Source organism: Ovis aries, chromosome 3 (assembly GCF_016772045.2).
Source record: "Ovis aries strain OAR_USU_Benz2616 breed Rambouillet chromosome 3, ARS-UI_Ramb_v3.0, whole genome shotgun sequence".
In the NCBI taxonomy this organism is placed as follows: domain Eukaryota; kingdom Metazoa; phylum Chordata; class Mammalia; order Artiodactyla; family Bovidae; genus Ovis; species Ovis aries.
In genome coordinates, this window is record NC_056056.1 from 30,673,477 (window position 1) to 30,687,270 (window position 13,794).

Consider the following 13,794-nt stretch of genomic DNA (forward strand, 5'->3'; position numbering starts at 1 on the left):
GCAGAGCCCCTGGCTAACATCAGCAGGTGAGTGGGGCATGTGAGTAATAACATGTGTTCTTTTGAAGTGACTGAGATGTTCCAGGTGCTTGTTACAGCAGCAGAGCCTGGTCTAATCCTGATGACCCTGGAAGTTCCTCTAGGAGTGGATCCTTCCCTATATCATCAGTATAAGTACAGAGTCCAGCACAAATGCATGCTCAACAGATCTGCAAAAGAAACTGATGAATGTTCGTAATCAAAGCTATCACTTTCTTCACTGAGAGGCAATGTGGTTTAACAGAATAAATTAGACTTTGGAGTCACAGAGACCCGTTTAAGGGGCTTCCCTGGTAGCTCAGCTGGTAGAGAAGCCGCCTACCATGCAGGAGACCCCAGTTCAATTTCTGGGTCAGGAAGATCTTCTGGAGAAGGGATAGGCTACCCACTCCAGTATTCTTAGGCTTTCCTGCTGGCTCAACTGGTAAAGAATCTGCCTGGGTTTGATCCCTGGGTTGGGAAAAAAAACCCTGGAGAATGGGATGACTACTTACTCTAGAATTCTGTCCTGGAAAATCCCATGAACGGAGGAAACTGCGGGGCCACAGTTCATGGGGTCAAAAAGAATCGGACACAACTCAGCGGCTTTCACTTTCAGACCCATCTAAATACCATTTTGCCACTTACTAAGCGTGACATTTTAGGAAGTTCCAGTTTCTAAGACTCAGTCACCTGATTTAAGACAAATTTTGCTTGAAATGCTGTCCTTAGAAGGATTCTTGTTAGTGTTAAATGAGAAAACATCTACAAAGAACTTCTATGTTGTCAGAATTTGTATACACTTAATCCATTGAGTTTATTGTTAACAACATTGGCCACTTTTTTGTTTTATCCAAAAAACTGCACTCATACACTAGAGGTAAAGAAAAGGAGCAATATATTACAGCTATTTCTGCAGTGTAATCAACAGTACTGAATAATTGATCGGTTGAGCAGGATGGAGGGAAACAGTAAAGGGAAAGTGTTACTCAGTCGTGTCCGACTCTTTGCAACCCCGTGGACTGTGGCCCACCAGGCTCCTGTGTTTATGGAATTTCCCAGGCAAGAACACTGGAGTGGGCTGCCATTTCCTTCTCCAGGGGATCTTCCTGACTCTGGGATTAGAACCCGGGTCTCCTGCATGGCAGGCAGATTCTTTACCATCTGAGCCACCAGGGAAGCCCCAGGAAGTAGAGGGGAAAGTAAAGTAGAGGATACTTACCAAGACTTGTGAAGGAGATGGTGTGAGCACTGCTATTTGGTCCATACTGAGTAGACGAACAGGTGTTGCTTTACATGGTTGCCCAGGGTTATGGGATTATAATTTCAGTTTTAGGTATCTTGAGTCCCAGGGGATTATGGGTCATCCACATGTGGTTTTTGAGTTGATAATGAATGTATATGTCTGAAAATTAGGAAAGATCTATATCTGTGCATAAAAATGTTTATTGACTAAATGAATAGTTAAATTCAGGTCAAGAGGGGTAAGTTAACACTTGAGTTTTTGGTAAGCATATTTCATATTTCATGCGTACATTTTTGTATAACCACCAATTGCAGATAAAGGAAGTAGCCTACTTTGACCCTTATCTATGTATGTCCTATTCTGATGCAAAAATTTTGAAACTATTTTGAAATTTTAAATTTACATTAAGGAGAACCAGGTTTATTTACAGGCTTCCCTAGTGGCTCATCTGGTAAAGAATCTGCCTGCAATGTGGGAGATCTGGGGTTCATCCCTGGGTCTGGAAGATCCTCTGGAGAAGGAAATGGCGACTTACTCCAGTATTCTTCCCTGGAGAATCCCATGGACAGAAGCACCTGGCAGGCTACAGTCCTTGGGATCTCAAAGAGTCAGACCCAACTGAGAGACTAACACTTTCATTTTTCATGTTTATGTAACCAAATATTAAACCATTTGGGAAGTATAAAAATAATTAGCCTCATTAAGCAAAATCTTCAGAAAGCTTGCCATTTAGCACCAATTTTTGTGTCTCAGAAGTTTAGTCATTATTCTCTTAATTAGTACTAGTTTTTAGGCTCAGACAGTAAAGTGTCTACCTACAATGCAGGAGAACCGGTTTCAATCCCTGGGTTGAGAAGATCCCTGGAGAAGGAAATGGCAACCAACTTCAGTACCCTTGTCTGGAAAATCCCATGGAGGAGGAGCCTGGTGGGCTACAGTCCGTGGGGTCGCAAAGAGTCAGACACAACTGAGCGACTTCACTTTCACTTTCATTAACCACAGGTGGAGATGGTAGTTTGAAGACGATGGAGTGACTTTCCCCAAATCATTATTTTAAAAACTTATTTTCTTTTTTTAAAAGCATAAACTCTGAGAAAGGTACTGCCCTGGACAAATTGTGAGATGATAAAATCACAAGAGACCACAGCTTTAGACAAGGCAATGGTGAAAGGATTTGGCAAGGGGATGCCCAGGTTAGGTGCCATGGATGGCGGACTGGGGAGTGATAACTTCCATCTGTGCAGGTCAGGTGAGTTTGTGGGGAGTCTGTGATTTTTTAGATAGTTCTTAAAAATTAAGCAGATTATATAGGTGTGGGGTAAATGGTTTGAGGACAGCACTATAAAGAGGAGAATTATGGGAGTAAAGGTATAGAGGTAGGAAAGTGTTGGGTACATCCGAGTAAAACTTCAATTTGATTATAACTGAATATTTATAAAGTGGTGAGCAATGGGACTGAAAATGTAGATTAGGGCCAGGCCATGAGGGATACTGAATACAGGGCTAAGGAATGGGATCTTTATTCTGTAATAGATCCTAGGACTCCATTGAAAGAACTTAAGCAGAAGAGAGATTGACTCTTATAGGGAATTTCAAAAGAATGATATTTGGGGGCTTTCCTGGGGATAAATTTTCTCATTATAAAGGCAGGGAAATAATATTTACTGCACAAGGATGGTTTTAAATGAGATAACCTCTATAATGCCTTGGCTGGTAATAGGTTCCCTTCCTGGCCTCTTCCCTGAAAGTGACCTGATAATATCCACCTGCTCCTCATTAAGACCCCAAGGGCAGCAACTGCAACAATGAGGAGATATTAACATGGGCAGGTGCTATAAAGGCAGCTGGAGACCCACAAGCAGGGATTTAGCAGATAAAGTAAAGGCAAGCAATAAAAAGAAAAAGGGGGAAGAAATGTTTGCCAAGGGCTGTTGAAAAGAAATAAATTGGAAACCTGTTATGCATGTATCTGGGACACTGCTGTTAACTCAGGAAGGGAGGGAGGGCTCACAGAGGGAGCTCCAGTGGGTCCTAGAGCGCCAAGGAAACCAGACCCTCGGGCTGTGTGTGTGTGTGTGTATGTGTGTCTGCGTGTGTGTCTGCGTGCGTGTGGATACCACAGCCCATCCCAGCTGTACTGGCTGGCAGAAGGGAGCCGGAGCTAAATCACAAGAATTGTTTCAGTTAGGAAAATTGCTCTCATCAAGTCACAATTGTGACACCACAGTAGTGTCTGCAGGCAAACTGGCACATGCAAAGTTCCAGCAGGAAAATCTACAGGGAAGGGAGTGACAGTCCTCAGGGCACCACTAGGAACTACACATGGAGTGGAAACAGCTGAAGATGGGCCTCACTGCTGCTGGGGCTAAATTCTTACCTGGATAGCAAGCCCTAAAGGGAAGCTCAGGGTGTGAGCCAACCAGAGATGTCTGGCCAGCCATTAAGTATCAAGAAGTCATCAGTGCCTTTGAAAAAATGCATTTACTATTGAATAGGAAGGGAGGGACTGCACTTGACGCTCTCCAAGGAGGAGTCTAGCAGAAACCATATGCCTTCTATGAACTACGAAGCCCTCCAGGCTGCCATGAAATGTGCAGACAGATACTAATGGACAGAGATGCTCAGAGAGGCCATACATAGTCTGCTATAATCAAGGAGTATTCTGGAAGAGGCGCACGTGAGCTGAAGCTTGAAGAATGAGTAACAGGGAAACACAAGGGAAGTTAGCCAGGGTTGACCACACAGGGTAAATTACAAGGGTAGTTGCTAATGGCAAAACTAACTCAAAGACACAGCGACTGTTCTTTCTGCTCAGTGCTTTCACACGTATTTGGCTGCGACCTACAAAACATCTACAGACAAGATTTAAAATGTCATGAATTATTGCCCTTCCTCCTAACATACCTCCTCCAGAGCAAACACTGACAGCCGCGCTTCTGGAAGACCCTGGGGGGCAAACCTCCACCTGCCTCTAGGAAGAGTTTACAGCTTAGGTTGTGTCCTAAGCAGTCACAAATCACCCCAGCTCCACACCTCTGACCCTGGGCAAAGAATCGTTAGTTCTTCTCTCCTAAAGGGTCTTATATAAGAATGCAGGCTCCATAGGGCAGGAATGTTATTGAATCAATAAATGAGTGAACAAACAGGATAGGTAAATTGTCCAAAAGAACTTAAAGGGAGGGCTCCATACCTATCCTAGAAAGAAGGGTTGGCAGACTGTTTACACATATAAATATCTGTTGAATTACTGAATTAAATAATGCAAGAATCAGTGAATAAATGGATATGCTACTTTAGAAGTGATCAGAATTTTGATCCCTGAGAGAAGTCTTCCCCAAAGGTGTGCACTGGGCAAGTTTTATGACATTGTACACAGCATCATTTACCATAACAGCAGAAATGAAGTTTCTAGTTCCCCCTTCAGGGCCCTACAGGACACCAACCCCCATGCATACCCCACCCCAACTGCCCATGTACACCAAGCCCACCTTGTACAATGTCATAAGTTCCTATGACTACAAAACCTACTAAGTTAGCTAGTGAGCCCTTAGAGATGACAAATCAGTGCGCATTTTAGATGAGAAAAACAATATACTGATCCAGACGGCCTGAGCTGCAATAATTCGGCAGTTCTGTGATTTGGCAGGGGTGTGCGTCCTTCCTTGGTCAGAGGACTCGTGCCAAGACAGGGAGCAGTTTCAGTTTTACTATCCCCACCATCACTGGCAAAGCCCACGAACAATTTCCAGAAAACCAGAATAGAATCTGGGTAATAAAATAAAGTCAAACCTTTTTTTTTTTCTTCTTCCATTGTGCTTCTACTTTTACTTGCTCACAGCATGCCATGTGCAGAGGACTTGTATCCTGCAGTCTTGGGATCAGAGTTTCCAGGGCCAATGGCTGCTCCCGACACTTAGGCTCAGCACCCGAACACGTGCAGAACCACTTCTCTTTATACCATGATTCCGCTGTGTGCCTGCTGTGCCGGGATATTCTGCACTGCCCAGTCGCCTTGCCGCCAACTCTCCAGAGCTGCACCAGCCTGGAGGACTCTGCCCCTCCCCAGACAGAACCCTGTAAAGCAGCCCCGCCCTTGGAGAGCCCTCGTACTTGAACCTAGGCCCGCACCACTCTAGTCTTTGGTCAAAGGATAATACTTTTGCTTCTGAACCAAATTCCATTTCATTCTATCAGCCTGAATAGCATCAGGCAGAAAGATCCTTGTTGAGTACTTGGAAGGGTCAGTAATACTACTACCGCTTGGCTTAGATCACTTGTGATCTCCTTCCTAAACAGACCTAAGATGCTTTATTCTCACCCATGTAGGTCACCAAGTCCTCTGCGTTTATCCTTGGCATCAAGGTGTCATGGCCCCCAGTCTATGCATGCTCTGTGCACCTCATGTTGTCGTTGTTTAGTTGCTAAGTCAAGTCCAGCTCTTTACAATCCCATGGACTGTAGCCTGCCAGGCTCCTCTGTCCATGGGATTCTCCAGGCAAGAATATTGGAGTGGGTTGCCATTTTCTTCTCCAGGGGATCTTCCCAAACTCTCGTCTCCTGCATTGGCAGGCAGATTCTTTACCACTGAACCATCACGGTATACTTGACAGATTTCAGCCATGTGCTAGGAAGCAGAGTTCTCTGAGGGTGGCAAACATTTATTAAATTTTCTTTATAAACCTTCATATCCTAAGAACACACAAGTGGCTCCCCAAAGACAATTTGTAGACAGATTGAAGCTCCTATGAGAGCTTCAATTCTGAGACCCTAGGCAGATGGCAACTCTGTGCCCATCACCAAAATGTTAATGGATTTCTCCACAGTGACCCTGCCCAAATTCCCAGGGAATTACTTTCAGCTCAAACAACCAGCTCACCAGCAACATGGACAAGCTCAAGCTCTTTGTGGCATTTCATTTATTTAAGCTACATAAATTACTCGCTTTGATTTGGCTCCCAGTTGGTAGGTAGTTATCCTCCTTCACTCATAAACCAGTATTTAAAATGCTGAGGACTCACACTGTCTTCAGTGTCCTTAAGTTTCTGGCTGAATTGAGAGCTTTGTTTAGCTCAAAACTCTCGAGCCTTAGTCTTTGTCTTTTGAATATGGGTAGACTCTTTACCAGTGGAGATCTGTAGCTCTCTGAGAAATAAGCACAGATCCATGCTGCTGCTGCTGCTGCTGCTGCTGCTGCTAAGTCACTTCAGTCGTGTCCGACTCTGTGTGACCCCATAGATGGCAGCCCACTAGGCTCCCCCATCCCTGGGATTCTCCAGGCAAGAACACTGGAATGGGTTGCCATTTCCTTCTCCAATGCATAAAAGTGAAAAGTGAAAGTGAAGTCACTCAGTCATGTCTGACTCTTAGCGACCCCAATGACTGCAGCCTACCAGTCTCCTCCGTCCATGGGATTTTCCAGGCCAGAGTACTGGAGTGGGGTGCCATTGCCTTCTCCCCAGATCCATGCTAGGGAGTCATAAAAAACTCTCATCCCAGCAGAGAAAGACATTCCCATGAAATGTTCTTCTCAGCCTTGGTGGCAGGCAGAGCTGGCAGCAAGCAGGGTACCAACTGCTATTGAAGGGAATGATGAGACATGATGGTTGTGACCAGAAGGTAATCTGGGTGAGGCAGTGGGTACCAGGAGAGCTGGGAGGTGGGCTGGCAGCCTGGAGCGCTCAGGCCTAATCCCCTCTACCTTCATGCTGTCACTCTTAGCCCTTTATGTAGCACCAGTGTCATGCCACATCAGCTGCACCTGTGCCCGTGTGATGACTTTCAGACTCAGATAAATACCATCAACAGATGTCGGGATGATGGGCATCACGGAACATGCCGGTGATTGATCTGTTTGTTTCCATCCCAGAGCTCTGGGTCTATTAAATAAACACTGGTATTTTGAAGGAAAAGCAGGAGAAATGACGCTGAGGAGTGGCCTTTAAATTTCTTGTTTGCTTTGGATGTTGTTTGCTCTTCAGATTTTTTTTTTTTTTTTGGTGGGATGGACTTTATTTATTTATTTATTTAGATAAATAGATCTGGACACAAGCAGCAGGACTTCATTTGCCAGTCTCAGTTCCTCACTGAATATACTCCGCAGCTAGCAAGTTGTCAGTGATGAGCTGATTTCCCTGCTCTTTTGCAAAATTCTGTCCTATGGCCAGATTAGACACGAGAAATAGAGGGGCTTTGTGATATTTCTCAGAGGCCTTCCCCCCTGAATACTCCCAAGGCCAGTCCTCTTATTCCAGGCTGGGAGACAGAATCTGTGTGACACAAAAGACTCTTTTTCTCATTTTGCATGAAGCAAGTTTGGTTGTAAGGGCAATATTCCACCTGTCTGCTGCATGATCCATTGCATTTCTGGACCCTCTGTCCATGGAATCCTCCAGGCAAGAATACTGGAGTAGGTTGCCATTCTCTTCTCCAGGGGATCTTCCTGATCCAGGGATCGAACCCCAGACTCCTGCACTGCAGTAGATTCTTTACCACCTGAGCCACCTGGGAAGCCCATATTTAATTTTAAAGAGAAATTATTTATAAGAAAAATATTTATAATTAGAATTGTTAAGAAATTCTAGGTCATGAAAAGTGACCCTCCTGCAAACCTTGAAACTAATTTTGTTTTACAGTTTTTCAAATCCTGGGAAAAATATTCAAAATTTATATTTCTTTTCTTATCTGTTTACCGAAGAGAGTCCTTTACTTAGTATGCTACCATTTCTTTACCTGTAAAATTCAGATGCTATCACTGGGAATTTCATAAGTGGAATAATGTAAAGCTATTTTGAGTCACTTTGTTCCTTGTACCCTCCTGGGTGGATACTCAACCTTAAAGAATCAGGATATCAGTATTAGGTACCTAAGAGCTTAGAATATTGCATGTTAACTCTGTCTGCATTTAGGGTCCTGAACTGGATGATCCTGGAACAATGTGAAAGAAGTCTGTATGTCCTTGTGGAAGCAGCTAGACTCAAAGCGGTAAGGTGATATCTCCCAGTTTACCTTCTTAGCACTCCTATATCAACCTGGAATTAAAAAATAAGATGAGAGGGTGGGATGAATTGAGAAAGCAGCATTGAGATAGATAGATAGATAGATAGATATACGCTACCATGTATAAAGCAGATGGCTAGTGGAAGAGGCTGTTTTAGCACAGGAAGCTCAGCTCGGTGCTCTGTGATGACATAGATGGGTCAGATGGGGGTGGAAAGGTGAAAGAGGGTAGCTCAAGATGGAGGGAATACATGTATATATATAGCTGATTTACTTCATTGTATGGCAGAAACTAACACAACATTGGAAAGCAATTATACTCCAATTAAAAACAAATTTTGAAAAATTAAAAATTAGAAGATAGAACATAAGAGTCATTTTGTGAAAAGATTCCTTCCTACTTTCTGTTTTTTGTGGGGTTTTTTTTTTGAGAAATATGTGAAGAAGAGCAACTGACAACATGATATCCTCTTGTACTATTTCTCTATAGTTGTGTTACTCAAAGTGTGGTCTGTGGTCCAGGGCTAGATGGTGAACTATTTGTCAGTAATCGGCAGTGAGAGGAACAGGGACATTAAAAGCAAATATGTCACGACTTCCCTGGTGGCCCAGTGGCTAAGACTCTGAGCTCCCAATGTAGGTGGCCTGGGTTTGATCCTGCATCAGGTAAGTAGACCCCACATGCTGCCACTAAGACCCAATGCAACCAAATGAATAATTTTTTTTTTTTTAAGAAAAGCAAATATGTCAGTTCTTGAATAGCAATTTGACATTCCACAATTTCCATCCAATAACCTGTGGACTCAGCTTTTGTGAACAGCATACAAACTAGTCTGGGTATTATCAGATTTGGTGGTAAATCACAATGGCTCAAATTGTACTCAGTCATGTGAATAGGATATATCTATCTGTGACAGATGAGAAACCAAAAATGCTAGATAGGTGACTCATAGATAGAACTAACAGGTCCTTTACCACAGACAGTGAGAAGCACAGTATTATTTTAATCAACAAACTCATAAACTACCCACTCATTGTCCATCCTACTAGGTTGAATGTATGTTCCATGAGGGCAGGAACTGTGTCTACCTTCTTCTGTGCTCTGTTACCAGAACCTAATACTACAATCCCTGGTTTGTTGAATGAATTAATGAGGGATGTTTAGGGTTCCACCTTCCTCTCAGGTTTGGCAGCCATAAGATATCACAGCAACTACATTTCTATGTCAAGTCTAGAAAGGATTACTCAGACCTCTCACTCTCCTTACTTATCCACTCGTTAATGTCAAAATGTGACAGAAGATTCTGGAATACACCTCCAAATGCATAAGTCAGGTCTCTAGATAAATAGGATTTCCTCCATAGAATTCATCTTAACACCACCTTTTCAGGGTCACTGCTGTTCCAAAAGCACAGCGCAACTGATATTTCTTATTTTAAGTACTTGCTGTTTGGAAGTCATCAGTGTCTCATAAACATGCCATGGTTCCTAATAAAATTTAGAGAGTAAACAAGGCTAAAGTTTTAGGATTCCTGGCAATATCCAAAAAACCATAGAAGGCATGGCCTTGCTCCCCTAGAGGACGGAGGAAAGACAGACAACACTCACCATCATCAAAAGTATCATAATATTTTGACTTAAAATACATTTTGTTAAAGAAATATATTTTTGTAGTAGAAAGTGAAAAGCATTAGGCCAGAATCCATAGCGGCTCCCACTTGAGGGTGCTACAGCCCCTCAGCGGGACATGGAAAGGTATGGATGTTCCCATTATCACTGTATACAGTCCCACCAAGTGGAAATGCCACAAAACCACCATTTTATTATGCTCAAAGATTGTGTGGGTCAACAAGACAGAAGGAGGACAGTTTTGGTGTGTGTTCCACAACATCGAGGATCTCTGCTAGGAAGATTCAAGTAGCTGAAAAGTTCTCAAATATCTGTGGGCTGGAATCACGTGGCGACTTCTTCATTCACGAAATGTTTGGTATCTGGGCCAAAAGGACTCAAAGGCTGGGATTGTTGACCAACCCAACTATATATATATTTATATATATATATATACCGCTTCTCTATAAATTGATTGGGTCTCACCTCATAGCACCCCTTGGGGAAGTCACATGTTGTCTCAAGCCTCCAAGATGAAGATTTCCTGCAAACAAGGGGGAAGCTACATGGCCTTTTAGGACCACACCTCAGAAGTCACACAGTATCACTTTTCCTGTACTATATTGGTCAAATAGCTCAGTTGGTAAAGAGTCTGCCTGCAGTGCAGGAGACCCGGGTTTGATCCCTGTGTTGGGAAGATCCCCTGGAGAAGGAAATGGCAACTCATTCCAGTATCCTTGCCTGGAAATTCCTTGCCAAGAGTGACTAATACACACACACGCATTGGTCAAATTGGGCTTAGGTACATCCAGATTCAAGGGGAGGTAACATATGCCCCACCTCTTGTTAGGAGAGGTGTGAAAAAATGAACAGCCATATCTTAAAACCTTTCCAGTGCAGAAAACTTCTGGAGCCAGGGATGCTAAGGATCGTACAAAGCATCTGAGAACTTTGCATCTCTACAAACTGTCCTTCTGAAGATGCCAGCAGTACCCCTGTCTATAAACACTAGATCCTTGGATTCAGAGAAATCAGAAAGAAGTCATTTAGTCCAAGAATAAGATTATCTATAAAAAAAAAAAAAAGTGGTGGGGGTGGGTGGGGAAATCAAGGTGTGGGTTTGAAGGGCTGAAATTAGACTCCAGATCTCTTTCTTCCAAGGTAGATAGTCCTAAGCATCTTCTTACGACAACATGCTTTCTTCAAGTAAATCTGTGCTAAAATTCCTAGTGTGTAAAATTTAACAACAGATGTTAAAACCGGTAGCAAAAAGCATGATGAGTAATAGGATACTGACATGGTCCCATAGTCTCTGCCCACACATTTACTAATTAATAGAGAAAAAGTATAACCTTGCATTGGAAAACGCTGGTGGATAACACCTTTATCCAATGATCCAAGCAACAAATGGGTATCACTAGACTCCTGATATAAGGCACTACGAAGGCACAGCATCACTTTTACGACATTCCTGCTCAGATATATTACATAACCTGAATCAAATCACATTTTAGGAACATCCTGTAAATAACTGGGCTATGTTTTTCCCAAAAGTGCAAAATCATAAAAGATAGTATCCTTACTCTCAAATAATTCAGATAAAAAGATGATATTCATAGACATACACATAATAGAGGAGAATGAGAAAATAAATGGACACAGCAGTCAGTAAATCTGGAAAGGGGGTTTGCAGAAGTTCCTGTACTACTCTTGTGACTTCTTTATAAGTTTTGTATAATTTTTAGATCATATCAAAATCAAAAGTTACATAATCAGCAACAATAACAAAACATTTAAGGGTGAACTTGTTGATGGTGTGTTCTCCCAGCTACTGCAATGAATTCCATTTCTTAACTTTCCAAGGAGTCATAGTTTAAACAGACATGCAGCTCTGTCTAGTCTTCAGGGAGTAGATAGAGGCTTTGTGGGGAGATGTCAACCAGAATGTTTCAGGGCACAAATTGGCCTTTTGGTTAGGTTGTAGGAAAGCTGGTATAACAAAGAGACCCAAAATCCAGAAGTTTCAGTAAAAGAGAACTTCATTTCTCTCTCATTCAACAGTCCAGGGAGTTGAAGTAACTCTGCCATCCTCAATCAGAAGCTTCCATTTCTGGGTTCAAGGGAGCAGCTTTGATGGCCACTTCCTAATCAGATGGGAGGGGGAAAGAAGGAGAGAAAAGGACAGAGTTTCATTATAAAACTCAGTTTGGAAGTTTGCCTACATCACTTCTATCATCATCACTTTCTTGATCAAAGTTTAATCATAGGCCACAGCTAGACCATAGGGAAGCTGAGTAATCAGTCTCTGTCTCTGTAGATGTGGACATACTCCCAGCTAAAACTCAGAGTACGGTAATGTTCTATTATTAAGAAGCAGAGAGTGAGAAGGGATCATGGTAGGTAATTTGATCCCCTGCCCAGGGAACAGAGACTGGGGGCTTCTACAGGACCAGGAGAATATCTCAGTCATGTTTCCAACAGGGGTATGAGTTTCAGGAGTAGGTGGGAAATTCACGGATGAAATTGGTCTCCCAAAATAGAGATTGTCCAGTTTGGTGTCCATTTGAGACACTGTTATTTGAGTAGCTGTTAGATTTCCAGACTCAAGATGCTTTATTCTAGAGACAAAGACCAACATTTTTCTAGCCATAGAGAGCATTGTCTTATCAAATTTATTTTCATTCTGTGGACAAAATAAAATATTTTTATACAAAGTGGACTTCATCCAAGCCCACATTCATATCCACATGCGCGCGCGCGCGCACACACACACACACACACACGTATACACTCGCAGACATGGTAGATGAAGTCACTCTGGAGTGCTCCCTGAGTCCTCCCTTAGTGACTCCATTGATTGGGAATGTGAGGTTTATTTACACTGTCGACTCTCACTTACATTTTATGGTCACTAAATGGCTGTCATAAAATAACTGGCGAATTATCCAACATTGCTTCTGAAGGGACCATGTCTTGACTTGTCAAATTTATCAGTGGCTGAACTGCTTTACGGGTATCTGAAAAAATAACGTATCCCAGAACAGGCAGGCTAACACATCTGTATTCTAGTTGATTAAAGCTCTGTTTAATTTTTGAGGGTTTTCCCTCAAAGTCGCATTCAAAATGTCACTTTCTCTTCCCTCCTTTCCTCTCACGTCTCCGTCGGACGCAGACATGTACATGGGCAGACTGCAATGTGCTCTGCTTTTTCTTTTCAGCTTCACTGTGCCCCTAGGGAGGCAGAGAGGAAGTTAACAAGGGTGTATGAGGATACCGTCTGATTTATTAGAACAGCCAGTTTGCCATGTTAAGCCAAGTTCTGAAGTTATGAGGACCACCAACGTTATTAGGCATTTATCTTCATCGCAAAGCCTGAAGACAGGAACACATGTGTATCAGGAAACCACAGATCCTAAAGCTCCCAAAGTGCCACAAAGAGGTTTTGAAATTCACCCTGGTTTCCCCAGAACCTCCCTCCTAACCCTGCCTGTGCCCCAGATCTGGAGGAACTGACCCCTCCTTCCTCCTGGTGACTCACCCAAATGCCCAGCTAGGATCTCCTTGGCTCCCATTACAGTCTCTTCAGCCATCCCTTCCATACCTGCCTGGTCACAGCCCCAGACCAAAGACTCTCAGAAAGGCTGCCAACCTTGGCTCATTGGCAAACCTCTCAATACCAAGAGCAGGAGCATTCTCAGACTTTATTGCAACTCCACCGCTTTAACAACCCACAGTCACTTGGCTTTTCAATCCCCCATCCGCAACCAGGGACTGTCACTGAAAGCAATATCCAGGGACTTGCCTGATGGTTCATTGGTTAAGGCTTTGCCTTCCAATGCAGGGATGTGGATTCGATTCCTGATCGGGGAGCTAAGATCCCACATGCCTCCTGGCCGAAGCAACAAAACATAATAAAAGAAACAATAT

The 13,794-nt window shown here is 43.1% G+C and overlaps 1 long non-coding RNA gene across 3 annotated transcripts in view; it reads right to left on the reverse strand.

Moving 5' to 3' along the window:
* Positions 1–9,866: 9,866 nt before the first annotated feature.
* Positions 9,867–13,794, reverse strand: part of LOC106991039 (uncharacterized) — a 481,826-nt gene continuing 477,898 nt past the window's right edge. For all 3 annotated transcript variants that reach the window (XR_009599770.1, XR_009599769.1, XR_009599771.1), the window contains 2 exons: positions 12,767–13,098; positions 9,867–12,011 (listed from right to left, as the gene is read on the reverse strand). This is a non-coding gene — a long non-coding RNA (uncharacterized LOC106991039). The remainder of the gene's footprint in view (positions 12,012–12,766; positions 13,099–13,794) is intronic.